Source organism: Bos grunniens, chromosome 29, assembly GCF_055505025.1.
Source record: "Bos grunniens cultivar Pamir isolate PY7600 chromosome 29, Bosgru_T2T1.0, whole genome shotgun sequence".
Lineage (NCBI taxonomy): Eukaryota > Metazoa > Chordata > Mammalia > Artiodactyla > Bovidae > Bos > Bos grunniens.
In genome coordinates this window covers 13938940-13958759 of record NC_141193.1, presented here as the reverse complement: position 1 = coordinate 13958759, position 19820 = coordinate 13938940, and the positions used below count along the sequence as shown (strand labels likewise).

Sequence of the window (19820 nt, the reverse complement as noted above, 5' to 3'; positions counted from 1 at the left end):
GTGGTGTCCTCATGATGGGATTAGTGCCCTTAGAAGAGACAGGAAAGACCTTGCAACTCCCTCTGTTCTTTTTTGGGCAGTTTGCACTGAGTCTTTGTTGGCACACACAGGTTCTTTAGTTGTGGCAAGCAGGCTTATTTTCCCTGAGGCATGTGGAATCTTAATTCCCAGACTAGAGATTGAACTTGCATCCCCTGCATTGGAAGGAAGATTCTTAACCAATGGACCATAAGGGAAGTCCCATTCTTTCTCTGTTCTTGACTATGTGAAGTTACATTGAGAAGGCAGCCAGCTGCAGACCAGGAGGGGGGCCCTCACCAGAACCTGACTTGTTAACACCCTGAAGTCAGATTTCCAGGCTGCAGTAACTGGAGAAGTAAATATATGCTGATTGAGTTACCCAGTCTATGGTCCTCTATTACAGCAGCCTGAGCAGGCTAAGACAATCATGTAGGGTCCAAGTCGAGTAGGGACTTGTCCTCAAATGCCATCAATTACCCTGAAGTCCAGGTAAGACAAACCAGACCAACCAGGGAGCAGCATATCCACTTCCGTCAGGGCTCATTCTGGGGCATCAGCTTGTGGACAAGGTGATGGGGACACCTGTGGTCCTTGTGGACCTTGTGGACACCTTGTGTCCTTGTGGACAAGGACCCTGTGGTCCTTGTCTCAGGCTGCTTTTTGTCTGCAGACAGCCTTTGTTGTTGGTGTTCGGTCGCTACATCATGTCCAACTCTTGGCGACCCCACAGACTGCAGCATGCCAGCCTTCCCTATCCTTCACTGTCTCCCGGAGTTTGCTCAAATTCATGTCCATCATGGATCACTGCCTTGTCATTGCTAAGGGGCTTGTGTAACTCAATGAAGCTACAAGCCATGCCGTGCAGGGTCACCCAGGATGAACTGGTCATAGTGAAGTATTCTGACAAAACATGGTCCACTGGAGGTGGGAATGGCAAACCACTCCAGTGTCCTTGCCTCGAGAGCCCCCATGAACAGTATGAAAAGGAAAACCTTTAGCCAAAGAAGAAGTTTAATCTGAGAAGTGGGACTATGCAGAAACAAAGGGAAACAGTCCAACAGGACTAAATAATAATAGTTGAATCATTAAACATAGTCAAGGACATTTAGTTCCTTCTTAAGGGCTATAGATAATATTCTGAGCCACATCCTGTGAGCTGTCTTGTAAATACTGAAACCCCTACCAGGTGGAAGATGTTAACTACATGATAACCAGGCTGTAGCCATGACATAAGCTGCCACAATTCCAAGAGCTGGGTTCAAGGAAATGAGAACAAACAGACCCTGGAAGTGAAGATTAACTGTACCTCTACCCCAAATCCCTGAGAAATCCCTCTGGAGGAGTTTCCAGGAGCTGGACCTTCCCTCTTGTCTGGGAGAACTTGGCTTAGGAGGCTCTGAGGAAGGGGAAGGAAGGAAGGAAGATGGGAGCAGGGGGTCCCCTGGCAGCCTGACTCATTGGGGGCCCACACACCTGTGATTCCAGAGAGCATGCCCCTGGCCTTAGGGGCATGGCTGGTTTCTGGGGGCCAGAAGGAAGCCTGGGAAATTTGTCTGTTACACATACCTCCAGAGTGGTCTTTGCAGCCGCTAGAGGACCCCACCATTCTTCTCCTCTCCTTTCCAGAATTGCCTCACTGCAACCACAGGACATCTGGTGTCCCCCTCCCCTGACACACAGAGTCCTGTGTCTCCACTCCATTGTCTATCTGGTTCTTCTGCCTGGAAAGCCCCCAGCCCCAGAGTGCACCCCCTCATATACCTCTGCGGGACCCCCTTACCCACACTCCTCTCCTTCATAACACACTGGCTCTCAGAGTGTGCCCCCTCTTTTTTAAATTAACTGATATGAATACATTTTTTTTTTCTGTTATTTTATTTATTTTTTTCCTCACTTCGCAGGATCTTATTTCCCCAACCAGGGATCAAACCTGTGCCCTCTGCAGCTGAAGCATGGATTCTTAACCTCTGGAGCACCAGGGAAATTCCTGCTGTTCATTTTCAGGGTCTAAAACTCAGAGCCTTTCAGGGGTCAGGTACACTGTATAAATGAGTGAAGAAAGTGGGTATAAGTCAACATAAATGGCTGCAACTGGAGAGGGCTTCCGCTTTCCAAAGTCATGTAACTTCCAAAAAGTTGAAATGAGTACCTGCTGGTCAGACAAGGCCTGTGAAACAGGAAGGTGCTTCTGAGGGTCACAGATGCCCGTCCTCTCATCTATGTGCATCTTCCCCACCAGACCACATGCTCCTTCAACTTGGAGACATCTTTTATTGCTCTGTTTGTAAAATAAACCAGACAGTAAGGACAATAGGGTTCAACCAGCAATGGCAACACAACTCTTACCAAATCTCTGCCTTAGTTTGGATATAAATCGGGCACCCCAGAAGGGAGATTTCCTGGCTGTCCAGTGGCTAAGACTCCATGTTCCCAATGCAGGGGGTCCAGGTGTGATCCCTAGTCAGGGAACTAGATTCCACATGCCACAACTAACAGTTCACACGCCTCAAGGAAGATTAATGATCCCAGTAAATAAGTAAGTACACCTGATGCGAAGAGTCGACTCATTGGAAAAGACCCTAATGTTTGGGAAAGATCGAAGGCAAAAGGAGAAGAGGGTGGCAGAGGATGAGATACTTAGATAGTATCACAACTCAATAGACATAAATCTGAGTCAACTCCGGGAGATGGTCAGGGACAGGAAAGCCTGGAGTGCTGCAGTCCATGGGGTCTCAAAGAGTTGTCGTACATGACTTAGTGACTGAACAACAACTTTTAAAATTCTGTATTAAAAAATAAAAAAAAGTGTGTCTTAGAGGGTGCAAGGTATAGTTGGGAGCATTACTGAATTTGTAGATTGATGTCTTCACTCTCCTGGAAATTGTCTTCCCTGGTCATCCTCTGTACTAGTCCCTTCAGAACATTCCAGTCATCTTGCTGGCATCTCTGTTTGCTGGGAAACTCCATCTGAATGTGCATGAGGCACTCAAATTGGACATGGGGTGGAATTTTCATTCTTCTCTGTTCCACTGTAGCGTGAGCCAGAGGGGTGCCCCACTCTATAGCAATGTGCACAGAATTTACAGAAATTAAGAGAGCAGGGGACACAGTAAAATAGATACAAAATTCAATAAAAGTAAACTTTGGAGAGCAATGAATGAGGCTGGGAGAGAGGAAATCCCAAAAGTGAGGCTGCTGGACAGCCTGCATCAATGGGTCCCAACAGCAACAGAAGACACACTCAACATGGGAAATGGGAATAGGGTTTAAAGAAAAGACTGTTACAAAGACAAGGGCAGGGTTTAGGAAAAGGGATAAAGGTGATATCCTAGGCCATTAATTCTAGGGGGCTGTTGTCCTTAACAGAGGATGTAGCCAATCCTTGGTGACCTGGGAGGGAAGGTGGGATGGAGAGAATAAATACCCCAGCTTCACTCTCCCTTCTCCCTGAGATTTCCTTCCAGCATCTCTCGTTGGCTGAAACCAACAGGAAGCTGGCCCATAGAGGGCCTGCTGTTGCAGTCATCCTCCTGGGATCCTGGGTGTAGAACAGGAGGGAGATGATGGGAAAGTGATCCCAGAGTGGCACACGTGGAGACTCTAAGACAGCACTGGGATGTTAGCACACTGGTTACCCCAAATCATCTGCAAATTCTTCCCTTTGCCTCGACGAAGACAGCCTCCCAACTCCTGCTCTGTTTGGTTCTCTCTTGTCATCAGGTGCCTGAACAGATCTAACATCAGCCCCTGCCTTAATCCTCCAGCTCCTGCTCAACGAATCTCAATGTCCGCACTAGAAGGGACCTCAGACATCAACTCGTCTACTTCCCCCCTCCCCTTTAAGCAGAAGAGGAAACTGAGGCTGAGGGAAATGACCAGTCCGAGGATTAGAAGGCGAACAGAGGAAGAACAGGGACTAGCCTTCAGGCTGCACACACGCCAGTACAGACCTCTGTGTGTGCACACTGAATGAGAAGCATGTCAGTGCTTCTGCAGCCACGTCAGTGCCTGGGGAGGCAGGAAAACATAGGTAAGAATCTTAAATGTGTTAGCTACGGAACTTTTTGAAAGTCTTCTGTAGATGAGAAAGATAAAGGACAAAACAAATAAAGGTACGTTTATGGTAATAAACTTAAGACCTCCCTGGTGGCTCAGACGGTAAAGCATCTGCCTACAATGTGAGAGATCTGGGTTTGATCCCTGGGAAGATCCTCTGGAGAAAGAAATAGCAACCCACTCCAGTACTCTTGCCTGGAAAATCCCCTGGATGGAAGAGCCTGGTAGGCTACAGTCCGTGGGGTCTCAAAGAGTGACTTTGTCTTACTTCACCTTAGCTTATGGTAATAAAATACCATCTTTATCTATTTTGTCCTTTATGTGTCTTGTCTACAGAAGACTTTGCTTTTAAAAAGTTCTGCTGCTAAAACACTGAAGATTCTTGCCTATGTATTCCTGCCTCCCCAGGCACTGACGTGGCTACTGTGCTTTTCATTTACTGTGCACCCACAGATGTCTCTGGTGACGTGTGTGCAGCCTGAGGGCTAGTCCCAGTTCTTTCACAGGGGCTTCTGTGGTGGCTTAGAGGGTAGAGTCTGCCTGAATGCAGGAGACCTGGGTTTGACCCCTGGGTTGGGAAGATCTCCTGGAGAAGGGAATGGCTACCCACTCTAGTATTCTGGCCTGGAGAATTTCATGGACAGAGGAGCCCAGCAGGCTACAGTCCACGGGATCACAGAGTCAGACACAACTGAGTGACTAACAGGGTGAAAAGAGCCGGCTTAAAACTAAATATTAAAAAAAAAAACAAAAAACTAAGATCAGGGCATCCAGTCCCATTCAGTTCCGTTCAGTTCAGTTCAGTCACTCAGTCGTGTCTGACTCTTTGCGACCCCATGAATCGCAGCACACCAGGCCTCCCTGTCCATCACCAACTCCCGGAGTTCACTCAAACTCACGTCCATTGAGTCGGTGATGCCATCCAGCCATCTCATCTTCCATCATCCCCTTTTCCTCCTGCCCCCAATCCCTCCCAGCATCAGAGTCTTTTCCAATGAGTCAACTCTTCACATGAGGTGGCCAAAGTACTGGAGTTTCAGCTTTAGCATCATTCCTTCCAAAGAACACCCAGGACTGATCTCCTCTAGAATGGACTGGTTGGATCTCCTTGCAGTCCAAGGGACTCTCAAGAGTCTTCTCCAACACCACAGTTCAAAAGCATCAATTCTTCGGTCCCATTACCTCATGGCAAATAGAGGAGGGAAACGTGGAAGTAGTGATAGATTTCCTCTTCTTGGGCTGCCTAATTGTGAAGCCCAGTCTGCCTAATTCCAAAGGCCAGGCTCCTGGCCACTTAGAGAAGACACATTGGGAGGCCCTTGCACATCCAGGGATGATGTAGGAGGCATCCAGGACACAGGGTACCCCTACCTCTTAGCAGACCTCCCAAGGGAAGCTGCAGGCTCCCCTGAAGCCCTATTTCTGCCAAAGAGGTGGAGGCTAGTTCTTGTTTTAAATATTCACACCACAAATCACCCAACAAAACAGACCCAAAATTATTTCACTGTCTCTGGGAGATGGTGAGGGACAGGGAGGCCTGGTATGCTGCAGTCCATAGGGTCACAGAGTCAGACACGACTTGGTGGCTGGACAACAACAACAATGAAAGTTCCTCCAGTTCTCCTGTTTTGTGTCTAAAAAGCACACCTGCATGTGTGAATGAATGTGTTTGATGTCAGGAACTTCTGATGGGTCCAAGGATTTGATGATGTCATTGATAAAGTCAAGGATACCATGTGCCAGCGCCGACTGTGTGCCTGGCCCCATCACAGGTCTTTACACTCGTATCTTAGGCCATCCTGTAAATACAGAAGTTGCTGACATAGGTGCTGGTCTTTTCCCCACTTCACACGAGAAGGAACTAAGGCTTGGAGAGGTAAATGACAGCCCGCACCCGCTACCCGGCACACACAGCTGAGTGATGGACCACCAGACTCCAGAGCCAGCTCATCTAATGCTTAGGTGTACACCAGCTCTGGTACTTGCAAGCTGTGTGGCCTTCAGTGATTCACTTCTCCTCTATGTTTCTCTAAACTTGAGAAGTAGTTCATTTCACAGGATTGTCAAGAAGACTACATAAAAACTGCAGAAAGAGTGAATGCATCCATGACTGAAAGAATAAACTGGGGGAAAATATAAGCTATAATTATTTCATAGTCTACAAGGAGCTATGTGAATGTTAGCTATGAGCAGACAGCTGGACGTATTGCTGGGTACATACAGTGGTGCCTGGTGTGATGAACTCAGATCATTCACTCCACACACTCAGTAAGCATCCATCTAGCCCTTCACTAGTTCACTGATGACCCCCTGATAATCTCCTCTGTGCCCAATACTATGATAAACTGAGAAGAGAAACGGATATGTCTTTAAGTCAGTGGTTTTCAAACTTGAATGGGCATCAGAATCACCTAGAGGGGTTGTTAAAACACAGATTGTCTGGCCCCATTTCCAAAATGTCTAATTTAGCAGGGTGGGGGTGGGACCTCATAATTTACAATTCTAACAAATTCCCAGGTGATGCTGCTGTGGTCTCCAGAGACCACAGTTGGAGAAATATTGCTTTAAATCAGCAAATATTAACTGAGTGTCTATTAGTGTGTTTACTAGTGTTTAAGAACTGGGCTTTATGTATGTTATATCCTTTGATACAGTGGCTCTGTACAATTGTATCTGTGCAAACTAGCTAATGGAGGATTGATACTGAACCTCCCTATAACTCCCAGAATGGCCAAGAATGCAAGCCTCCTGGTGAACATTCTCCTACCACTCTTGGGATCTTTGTATACCTGCTCCTGCAGAATGAAATCCACAAGAGAAAGCACTCCATGGGAGCCCTCCATCCCACCATGACTGCCAGGTGTGAATGCACAGGTTGTACACTGTACAACTCAGATGTCATCATGCCCACAGACAAATAATGCAAACTGCACCCCTTGGAATCACCATTCCACCCCAACTCCTGACAGTCGCACAGACAAATATGAACCACTGGTGACTGCTGCAGGAAACTCTCCGGAAAGCATGAGTGGGATGGAGTGGGGGGGTGGAAACTTGGAGAGAGGGTGGAGGAAGTGGTTTGGTGACGGTGGAGAGTGGGGGTTTCAGGGCCTTATTTCCTCAGGAGGTCATCCTCATGTCACCGCTGAGTCCCAGTAGTCCCCTGGGGTGAGGCTCACCTCTTTTCCATGCAAAGCCAAACATCGTCTTCCTGGGAAGGATAATAACATCAACAGCCCTGCCTCCCTGAGCTTTTGCTGTGCCTGGCACAGTGCTAAGTACATTTCAACATTTAACCTTCTCAGTAATCCTAGGATGTAAATATTGTTTCTCCCATTTGACCCTTTTGGAAACTTAACTGAGGTTAAGTGATTTGCCCAAGGACTCCCAATTAGTAAACAGGGAGGTGTGAATTTACACCTGGCTGTTCTAGAGGCTTCCAGAGCCCTTCCCCAGCCTTGCTTCCTCCTGGGTGACTGTTTCCTTTCTGATTTATCTGTGTGAACATACGATGGCCCAGGGCACTCAGGTATCGGTTGCAGCGATAGTGATGGTGATGATCATAACCTCCATTTACCAAGCCATTCTGGTGTGCCAGGCACTCTGCAAGGCCCAGGATGAACATTACCTCAAATCCTTACCATGTCCCCACAAGTTCCTTTATTATTACATCAACAGCACAGATAAAGAAATTGACACCCAGGAGATACTGTACTGATAATATGGTGGTTCAGAGCACACACCCAGGGACCAAACTTTCCAGGTTTTACTCCAGCTCTTCCTTCCTCTAGCTGTGTGACCTTTGGCAAGTTACTTAAGTCACTTAACCTCTCTGGCCCCTCATTTCCTCATCTACAAACTGGGATAATGATACTTCCCACCTTATAGGATGTGTTAAGGAATAAATAAGTCATATATGTATATGTGTGTGTGTATATATATATATATTTGTTGTTGTTTAGTCACTAAGTTAATAGTCACAGCTAAATAAATAGCTGTGAAAAGAAGAGAAATGAAAAGCAAAGGAGAAAAAGAAAGATATAAGCATCTGAATGCAGAGTTGCAAATAATAGCAAGGAAAGATAAGAAAGCCTTCCTCAGTGATCAATGCAAAGACATAGAGGAAAACAACAGAATGGGAAAGACTAGACATCTCTTCAAGAAAATTAGAGATACCAAGGGAACATTTCATGCAAAGATGGGCTCGATAAAGGACAAAAATGATATGGACCTAACAGAAGCAGAAGATATTAAGAAGAGGTGGCAAGAATACACAGAAGAACTGTACAAAAAAGATCTTCACGACCCAGATAATCACGATGGTGTGATCACTGACCTAGAGCCAGACATCCTGGAATGTGAAGTCAAGTGGGCCTTAGAAAGCATCACTACGAACAAAGCTAGTGGAGGTGATGGAATTCCAGTTGAGCTATTTCAAATCCTGGAAGATGATGCTGTGAAAGTGCTCACTCAATATGCCAGAAAATTTGGAAAACAGCAGTGGCCACAGGACTGGAAAAGGTCAGTTTTCATTCCAATCCCAAAGAAAGGCAATGCCAAAGAATGCTCAAGCTACCGCACAACTGCACTCATCTCACACGCTAGTAAAGTAATGCCCAAAATTCTCCAAGCCAGGCTTCAGCAATACATGAACTGTGAACTTTCAGATGTTCAAGCTGGTTTTAGAAAAGGCAGAGGAACCAGAGATCAAATTGCCAACATCGGCTGGATCATGGAAAAAGTAAGAGAGTTCCAGAAAAACATCTATTTCTGCTTTATTGACTATGCCAAAGCCTTTGACTATGCCAAAGCCTTTGACTGTGTGGATCACAATTAACTGTAGAAAATTCATAAAGAGATGGGAATACCAGACCAACTGACCTGCCCCCTGAGAAACCTATATGCAGGTCAGGAAGCAACAGTTAGAACTGGACATGGAACAACAGACTGGTTCCAAATAGGAAAAGGAGTACGTCAAGGCTGTATATTGTCACCCTGCTTATTTAATTTATATGCAGAGTACATCATGAGAAACACTGGGCTGGATGAACCACAGACTGGAATCAAGATTGCCGGGAGAAATATCAATCACCTCAGATATGCAGATGACACCACCCTAATGGCAGAAAGTGAAGAGGAACTAAAGAGCCTCTTGTTGAAAGTGAAAGAGGAGAGTGAAAAAGTTGGCTTAAAGTTCAACATTCAGAAAACGAAGATCATGGCATCTGGTCCCACCACTTCATGGGAAATAAATGGGGAAACAGTGGAAACAGTGTCAGACTTTATTTTGCGGGGCTCCAAAATCACTGCAGATGGTGATTTCAGCCGTGAAATTAAAAGATGCTTACTCCTTGGAAGGAAAGTTATGACCAACATAGATAGCATATTCAAAAGCAGAGACATTACTTTGCCAACAAAGGTCCGTCTAGTCAAGGCTATGGTTTTTCCAGTAGTCATGTATGGATGTGAGAGTTGGACTGTGAAGAAAGCTCAGCACCAGAGAATTGATGCTTTTGAAATGTAGTGTTTGAGAAGACTCTTGAGAGTCCCTTGGACTGCAAGGAGATCCAACCAGTCCATCCTAAAGGAGATCAGTCCTGTGTGCTCTTTGGAAGGACTGATGCTAAGGCTGAAACTCCAATACTTTGGCCACCTCATGTGAAGAGTTGACTCCTTGGAAAAGACCCTGATGCTGGGAGGGATTGGGGGCAGGAGGAGAAGGGGACGACAGAGGATGAGATGGCTGGATGGCATCACCAACTCGATGGACATGAGTTTGAGTGAACTCCGGGATTTGGTGATGGACAGAGAGGCCTGGCGTGCTGCGATTCATGGGGTCACAAAGAGTCAGACATGACTGAGTGACTGAACTGAACTGAGTCACTAAGTTGCGTTTGACTCTAGTGACCCTGTGCACTGTAGACCACCAGGCTCCTCTGTCTATGGGATTTCCCAAGCAATAATACTGGAGTGGTTTGCCATTTCCTTCTCCAGGGGATCTTGCTGACCCAGGGATAGAACCTATGTTTCCTGCTTAGCAGGAGAGTTCTTTACCACTGTACCACCTGGGAAGCCCTAATATATATGTTTGTAACAGTACCTTAGCATAGTAACAGCTTCTGGAAAACCCAAGATCTCTCACTGGTAAATGGGCTTCCCAGATGGCTCAGCAGTAAAGAATCTGCTTGAAATGCAGGAGACATGGGTTAATCCCTGGGTTAGGAAGAACAGACCCAGGGTAGGTTAAAAGGTTGGTACCCTTTGAACTAATAACCTTCCAATATTTGTTTACAATGAAGAAATCATTTTTCCACTAGCGAAAACTGTAACCCTTCTTTCTTTATGTTCAAAATAGAGTTGTATCATGTGCACCAAACAGAACTCTAGTTATTTGGAGTTGTCTTTCTTCTGGTTCTCCCACCACTCTAACTGGAGAGCATTCCTCACTCAATTCCAGACTGCAGAGGTGACTTGCTGGGGGATAGTAACAAATCTTTTTCCAAATATAGCAGCCAGGTGTTTTCAAGTGTCCATGGTTTATTGTTCTGAAACTGTTATTCTCCCTGGAGTTTTCTTTTGCAACCAAACAGCTTTTTAGGAGTCACTTTAAAGGCTTGTAGATATGTTCTTGGTAAAGACCCTATTGCTGTGCACTATTTAGTTTCAGAATCTGGGCTTCCCAGTAATGCCCATTCCAGGGGCTGTCAGCTGACGGGTCTCAGGCTCTAACAGGCCAATGGATACAGCATCTTGCTATGCGCATCATAAAAACACCCCCACGAAGGTGGGCTGGTGCTAGGGAGGAGAAGTTTTTCTTCTTATTTAAGGTATTACCTACTTAAGTATTTAATTATCTACCTAAGGATATTAGAGCAAAAGGGACACTAATTTCCTTTCCACCAGCTGTGTGAGGATTTACAGGTGGAAATCCGAGTTAACTGGAAGCAGATCTCTGATGAATCCCTGTAATGTTTCAGTGTTCCTCAGAGTCAGCTGGGGAAGCTGCCCACCTGGACAGTCTCTCAATTCCCCCGGACCTGCCTCCCTCAGGAAGTCCTCCTAGATATCTCCTCACCCTGAGGAGCCTCAGTGGGTGAAACCCTACAGGTTTGTGACTGGGCCTCACATGCCTCTCTGGGCTGTTTGTCTTACCTCTCCAGCTGGACTCAACATAGCTTGACAACAGCATCCCCATCTCACATTTATCTGTGGTTCCCATGATACCCAGCACACAGAAGGCACAAAGAGATTGCCTAAATTGATTATTTTTCTTTTCTTTGGCTGTACCATGCGACTTTCAGGATCTTAGTTCTTCAATCAGGGATTGAACCTGTCCCCTTGGCAGTGAAAATACAGAGTCCTAACTGGACCTCCAGGGAACCCCCTGAATCAATTCTTATTAAGATTGATTCTAAATTGATTCTAGACTGATTCTAGATTGATCCTTTAGAGAGTGTCCAGGAAAAAATTAATCACACAAACTTCTTAGCATAGACCTGAAATCCCTCAACTGCTCATCATACAATTAATGATTCTCTTTTCCTTTAAGAAAAGCTTGGGACTCTCAACTATGAACTATTAGCCCTTAACTCTTTTGAGTGTGTTAGTCACTCAGTTGTGTCTGACTCTTTGCAACCGGATGGGCTATATAAACCCACCAAGTTCTTCTGTCCATGGGATTCTCCAGGCAAGAATACTGGAATGGGTTGCCATTCCCTTCTCCAGGGGATTTTCCAGTCCCAGGTATCAAACCTGGGCCTCCCACGTTGCAGGCAGATTCTTTACCATCTGAGCCAGCAGGCAAATTTCCCTATTATTCTTACTTCTTATCTAGTCTGTTCTCTACTATGATTCTCAGGAAATTTCCACTTCAATATGAGCTTGCCATTAGCTAAAAAATCATTTCCTATTATAATAACTAGAACCTGGTAATGTTAATGAAATTGTCTTGAGAAATCATTATCAGAATGATTGTGTCCATCAATGTGTCCGCTTGATGTTTCATATGTGTTCACTCATTCGTTCAACGACTATTTATTGAGCAACTGCTAACTGCCAAGCATTTACTAGTCTGGGCTCTAAGAATATAGTAACATACAAAATAGAAAAAAAAAATCCTGTCCAAGGGAAACTGACATTCTAGTCAGTGAGAAATAAAAAATAAACAAGTAGGCAAGTCAAATATATTAATATATTGTGACTATAGAACAAGGAAAGGCTTGCTATTCAATCTGCCTCTAATGAAGTCATGAGGCTCCAATTGGGTGTCATCCTTGCCAATCATACATACCCTGGGAGAAGGTGCAAAAAAGGCCACAAGACATTCTCTCTTGAGACAGACTCCTGTTTATGAGAAAATACCTCCTGTTACAGTTAGTACTGCTGTATAACAAAAGTAACCATTTTATCATGCTTACGGATTCTGGGGCACAGAACTTGGACGTGGCATAGTGGGGAGAGGTTGTCTCTGCTCCACGATTTCTGGGACTTCTGCTGGGAAGACTCAAAGTGGGCAGTGACCTGACAGGTGGTGGCTAGAATCCTCTGGAAGCACCTTTGCTCATGCCTGTCAGACAATGTGGGTTGTCAGCTGGGACCTCAGCTGGGCTGTCAGCTGGATCACCTTCACCAGACTCTCCATGTGGTCTCTTCATATGGGGTGATTTTGGCTTCCTCACTGTGTGGTGACTAAGTTCCAAGAGCAAGCACCCCATAAAAGTCAGGCAGAAGCACATGGGATTCTTATGATCTAAGCTCAGAAGTCACAAAGCAACAGTTCTGCCATAATCTTTTTGCCAAGGCAATCACAAAGGTCTATCCAGGTTCAGGGATTGGGGGAGAGGGGGCAGGGCACAGACGCTACCACTCAAGGGAAAAGGTGTCAAGGTCACCTTGGAAGAAGAGCCCATGGATGGGAGATACCATTGCAGCCAACTTCAAAAACTGCAGTCTTCTAAAACACCTTCTGTGACTAATTTCAACAACCAAAAAACTGGGGGGTATGTAGATCTACCCAGAGTCATCCCACAGGCAGAGAACTGAAACTACTCAAGCAGAAAGTGATAACATCTGAGGGTTATGTAATATTTTATTTTGAACAGAAAACAAAAGAGCGGTGGAATAACCCTTTAGTCGTCCAGCCCTGCTCTGTGTGGAAGGCTTACAATTTCTTAATGACCTGAAATTTCTGTCTTGGGACTTATTTTTAAAGAATGAAAAATTAGGCCTAGGCTAAAGAAAGAGTTAATTTTTTAATTTAGGTCAAGTGCTTAAAACATAAGAGGCAAGAGGTGTGGGCAAAGGCACCTTGGGAGGCAGAGTCATGGATTCCAATCCATTCTCTGCCTTTTCCCAACTGCCTGTCCCTGGACACGGTCCTTCACCTCTAAAAACCAGGGTGGTAGTGTTAATTTCCTCATGAGGTTTCCTGAGATTAAATGAGATAATACCTGCAAACGCCCTCCATGCTGGGCAGCCACTCTGGACAGAATCTTTATCTTTTAAACTGCTAATGGAACAGGTGTATTTTTGTATTTTTTAATCTATAGCAATAAAATGTCTTCTCATCAATGTTGCTATAATTTTTACATCCTTAAAATCTGGCATAGGGACTTCCCTAGTGGTCCAGAGGCCAAGACTTGGAGCTCCCAGTGCAGGGGGCTCCAGATTCAATCCCTGATCGGGGAACTAGATTTCACATGCCACAACTAAGAGTTCACATGCTGCAACTAAAGATCCCGAGTGTAGGAACTAAGAACCACACAGCTAAGTAAATAACTAAAATTTTGAAAGAAAAAAATTTATCATAAACACTGTGCTTTTAAATCTGTAAGCATAGGAATGGGCCTTTAGGGTGAAATGATCTATATGTTTCTACAACAATCCTTCAGTAGAGCAAGCCTTGGGGGTGTGAGGTCTGAAAGGATGAGCCTGGCTGGTCCACTGAGCTCTGGGAGCATGAACTTCTGGATGCAGAGTGAGAGGAACAGAGAAGCAAGATTCGTGACTAAGCGAAAACCTCAATGCTGCTCAGTCTGATACAGGGCTGATTTTTGTTCACCGCTAGAGTATGCAGAGGTGGAGAGAGAGTGAAGATTCTCCCACCAAAGGGCCAGCAGATGCCCATCCTCAAGTTGGGACCTCATTGGCCAGTGCGTCAGAAAAGGGGCCTCATGATTTGTTCCTTGGTCACCAAGGCAAGTTCTCTAGGGGTTGCCTTGGAGACGAGACTGCCATATTGGATGGGGGAGATAACCCTCGCCGGAGAAGATATGGCATCAAGGAGGGACCAGAGCTGTAGAGAAACCAAATATTAGAGGAAATGAGAGGAGAGGGATAAGTGAACAGTGAGGAAGGGAGGGGAAGTGACTCACTGTGAAACTCTGTAGTTATCCTGGTCTCAGGAACTGAGTTGGGTGTGAGCGTGGGGGAGGGGTGCCTGCCTGTCTGTCAAGCTTGCCTTCCATCCATAAGGATGAAGCCCCCAGCTGTCATGTGTCCAGGGTCTGTAGCTCAGCCATCTAAACTCAGCCCCATGAAGCTAAGATGACTCACAGCCAGGGGATGGCAGTCAGATTTTGAGTTGAGAAGTTCTGAGCTTAGGTTCTGCCACTTAACATCCACATGATTCAGCAAGACATATAACTTCTCTGTGATGCTATTTCCTCACCTGTGATGGGGCATGAGCTTCTGTGTCTCGCTTCTTGGGGTATCTTCCTCCCAGTTGGCATGGGTGTGAAACAGGAATGACAATTCCTGCTCAGCCTTTTTCAAAGGGCAGTTCTGAGACTCAAGTGTTCAATATCTGTGCCGCCAAGACACTGTAAGTGCCACTGAAGCAGGGACCATGACTGCCCTGCTCCCTGCTGTACTCTTAGTTCCTCTCAGAGTAAACATTCCATCAATATTTGGTGAGTGAGTAAATAGGAGGATGATGGGAACTCAGGCTGTGAGCCATCCAACCAGGTAAAGCAGGAAAGCTTTCACTCCTTCTGCAGGACACAGGTCCTCCAAGTGTGGCCCACAAACCAACAGCCGAATCGCCTGGGATTTGTAGAAATGCAGAATCCCAGGCCTACTCCAGACCTACTGAATCATCATGTCTGGGGTCAGGGCCCAGAAACCTGGGTTTCAGCAAATCCTCTGTGTGATTCTGAAGCTCACCCGAGTTTGAGAAGCATTGCTGTTGGACACCGTGGAGTGAGGGTGAGATGGGGCATGAGCTTCCATGCCCCCCTTCTTGGAGTGCCTTCCTCCCACCAGGCACAAGTGTTCATTCCCCAGCCCACCCCAACCCTTGCTTGGTCTGCCCAGAGCAGGGGAATAGGCTGTGGGAGCTGTGCTGGGGGGTGGAGGGGGGCCAGCAGGAGGAGGCCTTGCTACCACACATATGGTAGCATGTCCACACCTTCCTGTTTCAGCAAAACCTGCAGATGCTGAGAGGGGATCAGGAGATAAGCTTTGCCGGTACACAAGAGCTTTGCAAAGGAGTCCTTTACCAATCCAGCCAGCCTCTCTGTACCCCAGCAATACCCAAGGGTCCCAGGTGCCACTCCTGCCCTTCTTTCCCCCTGGTCCCTCTGCTGAAGTCTCTGCCCCGTCCTGTTGAGGACTGGAAACTCCCTACAAGCTGCTGGGAACACACAAAAAAGATAAACCTCCAAGATAAGAGCCTGTGATAAGAACTGATGCGATAACCCCACTCTTATTGCAGGTTCTCAGTAGAGCCTGATTCACAGTGCCCAGAGCAGCTGTTCACACACGCAAAGGAGGAGGGGTGGCAAACACTGAAGGAGGAGAGATGGGTCTCCCAAAAGGTCAAAGCAAAACACAACAAGGCCAAACGACAAGTCCTGCACTTGTCCAGAAAGGCCAGCAGCTCACGTCCAGCATCCTGGGATCGGCAGCTGGAACCAGATGAAGGAGTTCAATTGGCAGATGCCTGTTGAGAAAGGGGATGGCTGCCTGGCTGTAGTGACAGGAAACATGGAGCAGGAAGGGGACAAGTCCACTCAGCTCTCTGTGGGGCGGTCAACCCTGGGTACCTGTGGGAGCCCTGGACATCACATTCTGGAAGGTTGTAGACAACCAGTGTCTTCTCCAAGGACTGACTGTGTTGTGGGAAAGACAACTAGAAGAGCAGATGTCTGGTCACGACAAAAGGCAAGTCTAAGGAAGCTACAGGATAAATGTCTTCAAATACTTGAGAACTCTTGAGCGGAAGAGAAAGCATCCTGGACCCATGTGACCCAGTGAAGGTCAAGCAGGGGCAGCCCAAGTCTGGAGATGCCGCCTCCTCATCCAGGTCCTGTCCTCACTCCCGCCATGCTCAGCCACGTCCCAGTCGCCAGATCCACCCTCCCAGACCGAGAAATTCCTTACAAGTCCTCAGCCGGTTTCCTGATCCTGAGCACAGTGGATGTGAGGGTGGGGGCTTGGATTTAGAATCAGGAAACCCCAAGTTCCAGCCCTGACCCCACACCTTGCAGTGAATCTTTGGGTCACCTTGTACCAAATCACAGCTTCTCCCAGCCTTGGATTTCCTTGTGGGTAAGCTGGGGAGGTTCCTCCCTGCCTCTTCCCTCATCCAGCCAGTGCTGCAACCCACCTCCTGCACCAGAGCCCCAGGGGATTAAATGAGCACCCAGGGGAGACGGACACTAAGTGCTCTGGGAGTGCCTTAGGTGATGTGACTGCCAGGATCCATTCCCCCACCATCTCCGATCTTGGTGCTGAGCAGTGGGTAGAGGTCCCTGCCATTTCAAACCCTCCCAACAACAGTGCCCATGGCTGGGTGGAGGATTGATGGCTCCCAGACGAACACTTGACCCGTATCTTCCATCATCTGTGGGTACACGGTTTCCTTCAGTCAGCAGATCTTAGGTTACATAAAAAGCCAGGGTATTGCTAATTCAGCACACTCTGCCCTGCCCATGTATGCACTGGGCCTCAGCTGTGGTGGGGCTACCTGACACCCAGCATCTCCCAGTAAGCCAACCAGGATCAGTGTGAGGAACCAGTGAGGGAGGCCCACGGGAAGGGCAGTTGCAAGGCAACTAAGTTCGCCAGTTCTGGAATTGTAGTCCTTGCTCCTTGATGTAGAGTTATATGTCTTTAGGCAAACACCTTAGCTTTTCTGTGCCTTGGTTCCCTTACCTGGATAACAGGGAGATTCACTCTTAAGAGTTGTGGCTCTGCAGTCAGAAGCCCACATGTAGATCCCACGTCCACATTTCTCTGCTGTGTGACCTTTACAAGTGTTCCAGCTTCTCTGTGCCTCAGCTTCTTTATCTGTGAAATGGGAGTAATAATAACAGCACCTGCCTCATCGGGTGGTTATAAGGACTAAATGGGCTTGTACACACAGTGTGCTTGAAAGAATGCCTGACTCAATAATTGCTTGCCCCAGAGTTTTTGGTTGAGTTTCTCCATAGCCAACTCAGGGACAAGGATTTAAATGCAAATAGTCTATTCAGAAAACGACCCCAGCAAGCACCTACAAGGGAGTGGGAAACTGAGGTGGGGACACAGAAGAAACCAAAAGACGGTGTATAAATGACCAGGTTTCTTCGTAAGAAATGGGGCTCAATCCTGCTTGGGCCTCTGGGAGTCTGTAGAAGACCCACCCTTGTGAGCATCCTTTCCCCCAAGATCAAGAGGTTGGTCTATCTGCAGCAGAAAGACAGGGAGCACAAGAGAACAGAGTCTCAACAGTGACTGCCATATGAAGCTTTTCTGAAAAAATTCAGGAGTGTCCCCGGGACCCCTGCACACCACTTATAATGACAATGACAAACTGAGCCCAGGTGGAAGAGAGGGTTCTGGGCCCTTACTTCACTTGATGCCTCCACTGGGGTTAGGGGCCTCCTTACCTGATCTGAAAGATGTCTGTAAAGCATTGCCTGCTCTTAAACCCCCTGGCAGGGATCTGAGATCACTCTCTGAAGTAAGTTTAAGCAGAACCAGGATAGGATCCAACTGGCATTTGAGAGTGGGCTCTGCAGGATGGGAACTCAGGAAGCAGGGAGAATGGAAGGGCCCCTGGGGTAGGGCGGGGTGGTATGCAGTCTCCTAAACAGCCCTGGTGTGGATCCCAGTGGCAGACCATTAAGGCCTCCAGGTTGGGGCAGGGAATTTAAGGAACTGAGACTTGGGGGTTGGAAGAGCTGGGCAAAGAAGGGACTGAGTTGCTTCTGCCGTGGAGAGCTGCACTGCTGGCCTGGGGAAAAGCCTTGCTGCACGGCCTTCCTCAGTCCAGCAGTAAGGGGACCGGGGATGCTGAGCCTGTGGGTGGAGCCTCTGAGAGTGGCCAAGAAGGCAGGGACTGACACAGGATTTCAGTGCAAGGGTGCAACTATTTCTGACAACTTGGAAGAATACTGGTGAAGCCATGCCATCATCCTACCCTTATGGGAGGTAATTTCAACAAGCTAACCTCACTGGGAGGCACTTTGAAAGTTGTGTGGCACCAGCTAAGGGGTGAGACGTCTTAAGGGATCCTCACTCCTCTTTTTGATCATCCAGAAACCTTGCTGGGTTTTAATCCTCCTTACCTCCTCTCCATCAGCCGTCAAGACACCCGGGGCCCGATCTGACACTCTCACCCCTGCTCCAGTGTCGTGTCCACAGTGACTCAGCAGATGGGGGTTTGCCCAGCACTGAGGCCCTTGGATGTCTGCCTGGCCTCTGAGCAGGCAGAGTCCTACTCTGGACAACTTCCCAGGCCTGTTCATAACTCCTTAGGTTAAATACTAATGGTTTCTAAAAGAAGTCGCTGGGACAGCAGGGCAGGGTGTCTGGATGCCCGAAGGGATCCCCAGGCAATTCCAAAAATACACTGGAAAAGAGTTGGAAGGTATGTGGTTGGGCGATTTCCAAGATGTTCTTCCTAAGAAAGGCAAGTGCTGTGAGTAACTCAAAGTCCCCATCTGGGTCTCACACAGAGGAGGGAAGGAGGCAGCCTCACACGTTGGGGCGGGGACAACTATGTTGGCTGAAAGAAAGCTCAGAGATGATCAGACTTCTGTTTCTAGAATGGAGAGGATACGCAGCTGAGCACCCGGGGGTGCCACAATACAAACAAAGGTGGTACATCTCTCACTGGTCCCTTAACACTACGTGTAAAGCTGAAAATGTTGCAAAGGGAGAGCTGCAGATTTTATGCTTGAGCACAGAATGGGAGAAGAGAAAGCAAGGATTACACTTTCTTTTTGGGGGGCAGCACCACTCAGCATGAGGGATCTTAGTTTCCCCTTCAGGGATGAGGGATGGAACTCGTGCCCGCTGCAGTGGAAACTCTGAGTCTTAACCACTGGACCCAGGGAAGTCAAGTATTACATTTAACACACAATTCAGGACTTAAGAAATTTCCCACTTCCAGGATCCGCCAGCTACCACTCACTCTGGCGGTCAGGAGTACCCCGACAGGACCAAACTAGTGCAAAAGCATCCACATTTTGTACAAATGAGAAAATCGAGGACCCCTGTCCAATTGCACAGGAGTGAGTTAGCGGTAAAGTTTCCATCCAGCCTTGCCTTCAGATTCCCTGGATGTTTTCCCAATCCTCTTGTCTTCCAAAAATGGGTCCCTCTCTTCCTTTTTCCGCCTGCACATTCTCTTAGCCAGGAGACAGGGTTCTTAGGAAAAGCAACCGCGGGTCTTTATCTGGGACTCGTCAATCACAAGTAAATGCGCCAATGCGCTTTGCGCATGCACCTAGTGAGCCCAGGCCCCACCCCCATCC

The 19820-nt window shown here is 47.2% G+C and overlaps 1 long non-coding RNA gene across 1 annotated transcript; it reads right to left on the bottom strand.

The window, feature by feature from the left end:
• Positions 1 to 1877: 1877 nt before the first annotated feature.
• On the bottom strand, positions 1878 to 19164 carry LOC147342161 (uncharacterized). The gene is made up of 4 exons (XR_015157371.1): positions 18630 to 19164; positions 17233 to 17367; positions 2171 to 2299; positions 1878 to 2061 (listed from the first exon to the last, which is right to left on the bottom strand). It is a non-coding gene; the product is annotated as an uncharacterized LOC147342161 (long non-coding RNA).
• Positions 19165 to 19820: the final 656 nt, after the last annotated feature.